Raw genomic sequence first — 10035 nt, forward strand, 5'->3', positions numbered from 1 at the left:
TCTCACATCTTTTAAGTTCATTTTTTTTAGGGCTTTGGGAAGGTGGTGTTATTGTAGAAATTGTTTTCCTGGTTCTATTCCATTTACTTTTTCGTTCAAATTTGGCCACAAATCGTTTTGGTTTTCTTTAAACCATCCATTTTATGATTTTTTTCCTTGCACAAGATATTTTATTATGTTCATAGTACTACATTTTTTTTTAGAATTTTCCTAAATCAATGGGCACCCTTTAGTGTCCAGTTTTTTCCTACTGCAAAAAGAACTGATATAAATATTATTGTATTTATTTGTCCTTTTCTTCTTTTCTTTGATTTCTTTTGGATAAAGGTTTAGTAGTGGTTTTACTGGGGTAAAGGAGGTACACAATTTAGTGCCTTTTTGGGGTCATGTTTCAAAAATTCTTTTTGGAATGGCTTTACCAGTTCTTTGCTTTATCACTCAGTGAGTCAACAAGTATTTATCATTAAAGTCTTACCGTATGCAAGGTGCTGTGCTAATAATTGCTCTGGGAGGGAAAAGCAGAAAGATAGTTCCAACTAAAGTAGCTTATATACCAATAGAAAAAAAGATATCAAATAAAAAGAATCTGAAAGGAGAATGGGATAGAAATAAAGATAACCTGCTCACGTACATGGGTTCAGAGATTAGTCTGGAGAGGAATGAGCCTGGATGGTCTTGGAGTTCTGAGTGCAGCTGTCTAATCTTTGGGGGAGAGGTCTGGCAGAGTGCTTCTGTTGTATGAATTACAGAACTGGAGTGAGCTTTCAGGATGAATAGATTTCTGGGGCATCATAGAGATGGCCTGAGATCATTAATATGCATATTTTCTAACAGACTCTCCAACAGTTATCATTTTCCTTTTATTTTTTTGGTTTTTTTTTGCTTTATTTTCCAAAATGACAGGTGTGAGGTAGAACCTCAAAGTTACTTTAATAGTGTCAATCAGTATTTGTTGAATGAATATATTGATATCCCTAAATGATAGAATTGGGTAGAACCTTTTACATCATTTGGCAGCCCCAGCAGAACTACAAGTGAATGTTCATTTATTCTTATATCATGCCAAAGACGGATTGTATATCCTTATATTTTTTTAACCCATATCTTCTGTCTTAGAATAAATACTGTGAATTGGTTCCAAGGCAGAAAAGGAATAAAAGATAGAAAATAGGGGTTAAGTGACTTGCCTAGGGTCACACAGGTAGGTGATTTGAACCCAAGACTTGTCCTCTCTAAGCCTGACTCTCAATCTACTCAGCTACCTAGATCCTTCTATTCCTTACCAATTCTTATATAGATACATTTCACTCTTCTTTCTAGGATAATTTGAGCATTCTCTAAAAGTGTTCTGGACTATCAACATTAAGACTAAACTGAGTTGAAATTAAAATTAGTTGTATAGAATAATATGTGAGTATAATATCTGACTAGTAAGATCTTTACTATTGCGAACATAGTACAATTTCATTTTCTGATTCAGACAGCAGAATTTAGAGTACAATGAATACTCTCAGTTATTAGGGTCTGTAAGTCACTTTTTATAGAAAAAATATTTAATACCTAAATGTTTTCTAAACTATATTTCTTCAAGAATTTTAGCCTACCTAAAACACAGAGAGCATTTATTAATTTATTTTATGGGATCAGTTACTGTGTACTAGATAATTTCATGGTAAGTTGTTTTACTTTTTAGTTTGGAATTATCATTAGTCTAAATGGGTTCTGTACATTCCTCTCAAATTTTGCTTGGTTAAAACATGACTGTAGTTTATAATTGCTATTATTTTTCATTTTTAAAAGTGTGGGAGAGGGACAAAGAGAGGATAGGAGAAGATAGTGATTTTTAATAGATGAGAGAGTTGACCTCAATGTCAGGAAGACCTAGGTTCCATTTCTATCTCAGATACATACTTACTCTGTAACTAACTAATCAGTATTTTAGGTAATGCAATGTGTTCTTAACTTTTTTATTTTTTTATTGGATCCTGACAAAGCCTATAGACCTTAGAAAAATATCTCTATGTATAGAACTCTATATATCTATATCTAGGTATATAGATATTTGTATATATCAATATCTTAACTTTCTTTGTGTATAGATAAATCTCTCATCTCTTTATTTCAAAGAGACATACACTCTGCCTTCAGGAGGTACCTGTGTTCTAGTGAACACAACAGTTGGTAGGTTTGTGGAGTTTGGGGGGCTGGTGGCAACAGTGTGATGATCCAGAAGAGAGCAGAAAAGACAGATAATACTTCAGCAGCTCTATTTTTTCCCCTCCTGATGCCACTATAAGACTGTGGGCAAGTCCCTTCAACTCTCAGTCTGTTTCCTTTTCTAGAATGAAAGGAGGCTAACATAGCTAATTTTTTAGCTCCCTTCAAAACTAAGTAGATAGTATTTTTTTAAGAAAACTAGAGTGGAAGGCCCTGAAACTGGAAAGCATATTTTTGGTTTATTCTTTATTGGATCTTCTAGCCCTATCCCATATCTTTTGTTAGTTTTGGTAGACTTTCTAATATGGAATAAGACAGTTGATTTTTATTAATAAAGTCCTTTCCTTAGTTCAGCTTCAGGGTAGAAAATGTTTGTGAAGGCTTATATTTTAAAAAATAGCAAGAGTTTTACTGTGTTGCATTTTATGGCAATAGTACAAGAATGGATGTCTGCATATTAATACATTTGGAAACTTGTCCAGAAATTATTTTTAAGCAAGTTGTCAAGAATATTCATTGAGAGTATTTTAGTTTAGTTATATATGTGGCATATGTTGCTTTCTTTTACAGCTTACACAGTCCATTACAATTAACTTAAATTTTGAGTCAGAATAAAAATGAACACATTTCCTCCATTGATAGATACTGAATTTACTCATATATCTTTTCATTTTGAATTTTTTTCTTATAAAAATAGATTTTTCACTTCCTCCAGAAATTATTCCCACCCAGCTGGCTAAATTGGTTAATAGTAGCAAAAAAGAGACACCCCTTGAAGACAAAGTATTTGATTATTTGTATTATCTAGAATATTGTCTGAATAACTATTCATGAAGCCCCGTGGGGCGATCAAGTCACCTGCATGGCAAAGTTGTAATAGTAGACAAGTACATATAATCTTATCTATCAGTTTTTAGTTATTTGTCAGACATGTTCTCTGTTCATTTAGTTAAAATGCAAACTTATTGGAGACTATACTATGCCTTATTGAGCATGCTTATTGACTTGAGTCAGACCAATCCTAAAACAACTTTTCAGTTTTATTATGGAGTTCAAGTAAATTATTTTTTTTAAATCAGGCTGTCAGTACTTGTCATTTACATTAGTTAGCTTTTATTTTGCTTCATTTTTTTGTACCCATGTTCCTTGTAGATAATTGGGTAATATTCATAAGTTCAAAGAAGCTAAATAAAAAAATATTTATGATCAAGACACTCTTAACACTGATGTGTTCTTGACTTCCATGAACCTAGTTCAAAGTCCAAATTAGAAAAATGGAAGAAACACAACACGACAACAGCTAACTCCAATTTGGTTTCTCCACGTGTGCTTTATTATTAAATTAAAATAATTCTAGTTTGGCAAGATTATAAAGAGTTTTTATAAACTCCACTTGTTTTGTAAGTTTTTGATATTATCTCATATTTTTGGACATACATAGATGTAAGTTACTTTTCTTATTAAAATGTTGATAAAAGCCTAATTATTATCTTAGAACATAGGAAAGAAACTTTTGAAATCTAAAACAGTCCCTTGATTAAGAATACAAAATCAAATAGGTTTTCTCTTGAGTTAGTTTTTTTGAGTTTATTGCCTCTGCTTTATTAAATTGCTTGTGCATAGTGTCTAGACCAGTGATGACAAACCTTTTAGAGATGGAGTGCCAGTCCTCTTCCCCCTTTCTGACTTTGTGCAATGTCCCACCCACCCCTCCCCCCTATTACCCCACACGGGGAAGGGAAAAAGTACTCCCATTGGGCTTTTGGGCAGAGGGGTGGGTGATGTGAAAAAAATCTCATCAGCCATGGTGGAGAAGGGGCAGGGGAGCAGCTCTGTCCAAATTACTCTGCCTTTCTAGTAATGAACTGGGGTGGGGGGTGAGGTGGGAGGCCACATGCCCACAGAGAGAGCTCTTTGTGCCATCTTTGTTACCCGTTCCATAGGATTCCCATCACTGGTCTAGACTGTAGTTTACAAGATTGTAATCTTGTCCTCTACAGATATTTTACTTAAAATAACTTAAACTTCTACTATTGGATTATATTTAAGCAATAATAATATTGTTTGACTTTCTGTCTGTCTTCTCATTGTTACCTATCATCATTGCCTGTTTCTTAACTAATAATATGTTCTTGTCATTGCTTTTCCTTTACAGGGCAAAAGAATAATTATTTAACTTAACAAACTGTGCTGAATTCCAGAATGCTTGGAACCCAATCCCTTTCTGCCTGAGTGGACCCTCAGGATTTCTGACTAAAATATGCCTTCTAGACTTACTTGCTAATTTCCTGGTTTTGGTTCTTAATCTATATAAAACTTTTATCTTCTTGACTCATCATGTCTAGTAAACTTTTAATATTGGCCTTTTTCACTTGCTTGTTCTTTTGTCTCCCAATGCCCAACAAGACATTGCTTCCTTTAAAGGCCTACAAAAACTCTCTTTCAGTATATGAAATAATAAAGAAATAAGTTGGAGAGGAAATTTTACATAGAAGACAATCTCACAGTTGAGAAGTCTTGGGTTCAACTTTTGTTTCTGATACATATAGGCTCACTGGGCAAATAACATAATCTTTCAAGTCCCTGCACAACTATTCTAAGACTACAAATTGCTGCAATTGAGTGCTAAACTGAACTGGTAGTAGCTGTTTTCCCAAAGAAAAGAAATGTTGTATAATTTTAAAGCTACCATTGTTTTAAATGATACATCATGTTTTAGGCTAAATTGTGGTCAAAGCTATGCATTTGTTGTATGTGTACACATATGTATATGCATATATACATGCATATGTACATATCTGTGTATGCTTACATATATAAAAGGAAAAAAATTAATGATTTACCCCTAAAATATTATTGAGAAAAATCTATTCCTTTACAAAAATGGGAGTTAGAACACATCTGTGTATTCCTTTTTTTTATCTTATTATGACCATTTTATTTTATTTTATTTTATTATTTTATTTTATTTTATTATTATGAACATTTTCATCTTCATCTAGCCTCTTGTAAAAATCTGGTAATTCATTCATCTTAAAGGAAGTATTTTTGATTGTCTGCTATGTCTGCTCTTTGTTACAGGATTTGTGGGATATACTCCTCCCAGGCCCCCTCAAAAGGAAACATTTAGTGAACTATTCAAGAATTGTAAACTTACATCCCAATTTTTTTAATATAGACTTCAATAGGGCAGAACATTATGGGCTTGAACAGTGGATAGATCTTAAACTAGGCTTTGAAAGGGTGCATAGGATTTAGGTAGTAGAGAATCCAGGCAAGAATGACTAGATTAGCAATTTCTAGGAATAGAAACAAATGTACTGTGGTTTGGGGACAGTGAAAAGATCAGTCTCAAGTGGAACACAAGACTTGTATGAGGAACGAATTTGGAAATGTTGGACATTGCCATATTATAAAAGACCTTGAACTTTGAGCCAAAGAATTTATACTGGGCCTCGTAGACCAGTCTTCATGTTGATCATCTTCTCTTTAATATTTATGGTCATTTTCAGAGAAACAGTGTGAGGGTGACTGACACATGAGGAATGATGAAAAGATGGCTTAAGTTAATGAGATTATGTGTTTGCTACCATTGACAGATAAAGTTGGAAGGGCCTTCAGTTTTCCTCCTTTTTTTAAGAGATATATGTGGAGAGGAAAGACTGGTTTTAGACTTGTTTAAGGAAATAGTGGGGCACTTCTTTGGTAATGCTTATCACAAAGCTACGGGTACAAGACCGACTCATTTTAAAATCTTGACTATTTTTGAGAGGATTAATTAAAAGGATAGGTTATTTCGGTGTAAAAATATTTGAGGTAAATAAATAATGAGTTTAAATGGATATGTGCTATATTTAACAATAATTTTTTTCTGAAAAATTTAATATGGAGTGATGACAGCATGGTTCTCCATAGGAAATAAGATAGAATTTTTATTTACAAATAAGATATTCCACAGTGGGTAATTTAAAATAGTTTTTAAAACTACTTTTTTCTTTAATCAACATTTAAATACATATTAATAAATAGAACTTTTGTTATTAAGGGACTAATTGGAAATATATATTTAAAACAGGAAACTGGTTTGTTTTTTAAGACATGATGTAGATCATAAGTGAAAATATGAACATGACCATAAAAATTGGTCTTGTTATTTTTTCTAATTCTTAAAAAATAAATTATTTTATTAGTGGTTACATAATTTGTAGAACACAACAGATGGAATTTGGTATCTGTCCTACTTAGACTGTATATTGAACTTCATTGGAATCTAATAAAAATTATGTATTCATTGAAACTTCTGAAAAAATTACATTCCTTTAAAATCCTCCCTTTTTTGCTACCTTTTATTTTAAGATGACAACTTGATCCATATATTTACTGTGTTACTTAAATCTGTGATATCCTGTGATCACTATTCTTTATGTTGATGGAAATTACACCTTAGTCTTCTGGAAATCCTGTGGCCATGAAACCTCATTACCTTGGAGTCTTTTTTCTCATGAACTTATCACTTAGACTTGTTTTCTTCCCCATACATATCATCTGTTGTTAGCCCAAAGTTTGAAACCTTTGTAGGAACTTTAGGAGTTTTTTACTTTAGTCATACATAGTCTTTGGGAATTCTGGTTTGCCATCATGGTATGGTGTGATTGATCCACAGGTCCTTTAGAGGTGGAATGTATAACATGCTCATAGTAATAAACTTCCAACAAAACAAGTCCACTCTTTTGAAAGATCTTCTGGAATTAAATGTGAAATGTAGAGCAGTTGAAATGAAACAGATTTTGTTTTTGTCAGTCATTTTAGGAAACTTTAGCCAGGATACTGTTTTTCTAACAGATTTATTTTTATACAGCTTTACTTGTATAATTAGTAGCATTCCTTTTAATGGAAATAAAAGTTCCATTAAAAAATTGATACTCCAAAGTTGAGTAATATACTTATGCTAAAATAATTTCTAAAAGGGATTTGGATGCCATAGTCTTTATTAAAAAGAGGTGGAAACAGTATAATTATAATTAAAATTCATAGTAAGGTGACATTTTTAAAAGTAATAGTGCTCTCTAAAGGAAGCAGAGCTTAGTTTTAGATTAATTTAAGATTATGAAAACATGAACTTAATGCTGATAAGCTTGATGATTAGTTTCTCAGATCTGGGATTTCTTAAGAAGTGCCTCTGTTGGAATCTTTCTTGGGAGTAGGAGGGGTGTTCTTTGGGATCCCAAGAGTAGGAAGTAACCAAACTGAAGTGAAAGGAAATGTCTTGGGTAAAAGAGACTGCCTTCTGATGGCAGTGCCTCCTCTCCCCCACCCCCCAATATATTTGGTTTGTATTGTTCTCTATTCTTGCTTAGAGCCCACAGCTAATCAGCAGCATCCTATGACATATAATTGGACCAGTGAGGTGCCATGCTGCTCTAAAAGGAAAGCAGATGACTGGATTTTATAGAATAGAGGTTCTGTTTTTGTTCAGTTGGCATGCTTAATCAGAAACCCCTCTCAGAGAAAGGAACAATAATAGAGCCACTTCAGCCACCCAAGATGTTTCTAAAATGATGGGTCTTTTCTGCTCTACAGATCTTAAATGTTAAAATTTTGAAATTCTGGCCTTACTATTCATTAAAGCACTCCCATGCCTATTTCCCATGTTATCTTATCTTAATGTAGACTTTTAGGGGAGATAGAAGTAATATACGAAAAAGGTTCACTTAGAAAGTAAAGTAAGGTGTTTATTTATTGAAGGATCTTAGATCTGGAAGGAGGAACCTAGAGATTCATATTAGTCCACAAATGGCTTGTGTCCTTGGGTTGTTGGTTGTGTTGGTACCAATAAAGTTACCAGAGCTTTGATTTTTGTGGGTAGGGGGGAGAGTCCTCTGGGGAATACCCAAATTTTCATTTCAGATGCTTCCTCCTTTACCTGGTCATGTTGATGGGCCTGACCCTTGTTTGAAATTAGAAGCAGTAAATTAGGTGTATGTTTTGGGAAAGCAAGGCTTTATATATATATATATATATTTTTTTTTTTTTAATTTGGTTTGATGAGCTTGCCTTAGTTTCTGTGTAAAGCAGGTACTTCTCCAAAGTGGCCATTCATTTTCATAATCGGTGCTTATTGTAGGGAGTTGGTTAACTGCAAAAAAAGAGTTAGAGCCTTAAATGATTAATGGTGTGAAATGTCTCTTTATTTACAACAGAAATAAATTTTCCTTGACCACAAAGTTGGTAGGGGGAAGCAAAATATAGGCAAAAACTGTTAATACTGGAGATCACTGAATGCTATGTGTGGTGATATGTACATATTCATTCTTCTGTGTTAAAAATGATTTCTAATATTTTTATATTTTAGTGTCATGCTAGATTATCATTTCACAATCATTTGTTCATTCATATGTATTTTTATTTTTAGCTTTAAGAGAAAGACATGAGGCCTAAGACTGAAATGAGGTTGTTTTGAGGTCATCTGATTTCTGACTAGAAGGTGTGAGATCTCATCGTCCTGAAACCACTTCAAACAGAATGGTAATGGAATAATAAGAGAGGCCTTCATGTTTTTCCATGTCTTTGTCCTCCTATCCCAGTTCCTTCCTGTTTAAGATGTTTTGTTTTATGATTTGTGGACATAACATATTCAATTACATATTATTTTACATAGAAATTAAATAACTACTTCAATAAAATGATTTTATGTGCTATAAATTAATTTTCTATATTCATGTGTTTATAGATAGTTCTTTTAACTTAAACATTTGTGGTAAAACCTCACTAATTAGAAATTTATAGTTTGAAAGATTTCTTCCTCTTCTGAAAATGTTTTTATTAACAGATAAGGGAGGGAATCAGTAATTTTTTCCATACTTTTTTTTTTTACATAAAACTTAAGAAATAGGTTCTTTTGATGTGCTAATTTTCCTATTTAAAAGACTTGGATGTTTATACTCATTTTGAACTATAATTTTTTTGATTTGTCTCATTTTACATAGTTATAATTTAGAGTCATATGGAAAGGCATCTTAGGGGTCACCTAGTCCAAACTTTATTTTATAGATGAAAAGAAAGTTATGGACAGAACTAGGACTAGAAAAATGTAGGTCTTCTGAATTCTAAAACTTTCTAATGTATCTTTGATAATATATTTTGTAATTTAAATGTAACAAAAGTGTATCTATGAAAAATGCTATAGAATCACATTATATGATACTTCATTATTTTAGAAATTTAGATATCCTGTGGGTTGTTGAACTCTATCGTTTTCATAGGCTGATATTTTTAAAATAGCAAAGTTATATAACGTTACTCTTGACCCTGCCCCCACCATAGTATTCTAAAAGGATTTCACTGTTTCATAATTCATATTTTATACTATCATCCCAAATTAGTGAGGTTTTATGACATTCTTCTTGTTCTTCAAAATATTAAAAAAAGGTGGCAGTATTTGCTAAAAGCAAAAGTAATTGCTATAGTATGCTGTAGATAGTTTATTAACATATTTTCAACCTAAGCTAAGCATTCATGTTATTGAAGCAGGAATAATTACCTTGTCTTTTGATGAGAACATAAACTTTAAGTTGCCATACCATTTGGATGATAAATAAAGAAGACACAGATAAATAAAATTTAGGACAAATTTTGAAGAAAACCAAATTAATTTATTTATAATATTGAAATTCATATATACCATATTTGTTGCTTTACAACTTGCACATAGGTATTTTAAAATAGTATTTGTTATGACCAAATTTAGCTTCACATTATAAAATCTTTCATATTTTACATAATTTGTCAGTACAGTAGAGGTTAGGGCACTATATGTAT

The 10035-nt window shown here is 32.3% G+C and overlaps 1 protein-coding gene and 1 long non-coding RNA gene across 2 annotated transcripts in view; both read left to right on the forward strand.

The window, feature by feature from the left end:
• Positions 1–10035, forward strand: part of XKR6 (XK related 6) — a 391398-nt gene that overhangs the window by 77240 nt on the left and 304123 nt on the right. The window lies entirely within an intron of this gene.
• The window catches only part of LOC107649372 (uncharacterized), an 85565-nt gene that overhangs the window by 48000 nt on the left and 27530 nt on the right, over positions 1–10035 (forward strand). Inside the window, exon 3 of the long non-coding RNA XR_008915588.1 lies at positions 8630–8742. This is a non-coding gene — a long non-coding RNA (uncharacterized LOC107649372). The remainder of the gene's footprint in view (positions 1–8629; positions 8743–10035) is intronic.

This window comes from Monodelphis domestica, chromosome 1, assembly GCF_027887165.1.
Source record: "Monodelphis domestica isolate mMonDom1 chromosome 1, mMonDom1.pri, whole genome shotgun sequence".
Classification (NCBI taxonomy): domain Eukaryota; kingdom Metazoa; phylum Chordata; class Mammalia; order Didelphimorphia; family Didelphidae; genus Monodelphis; species Monodelphis domestica.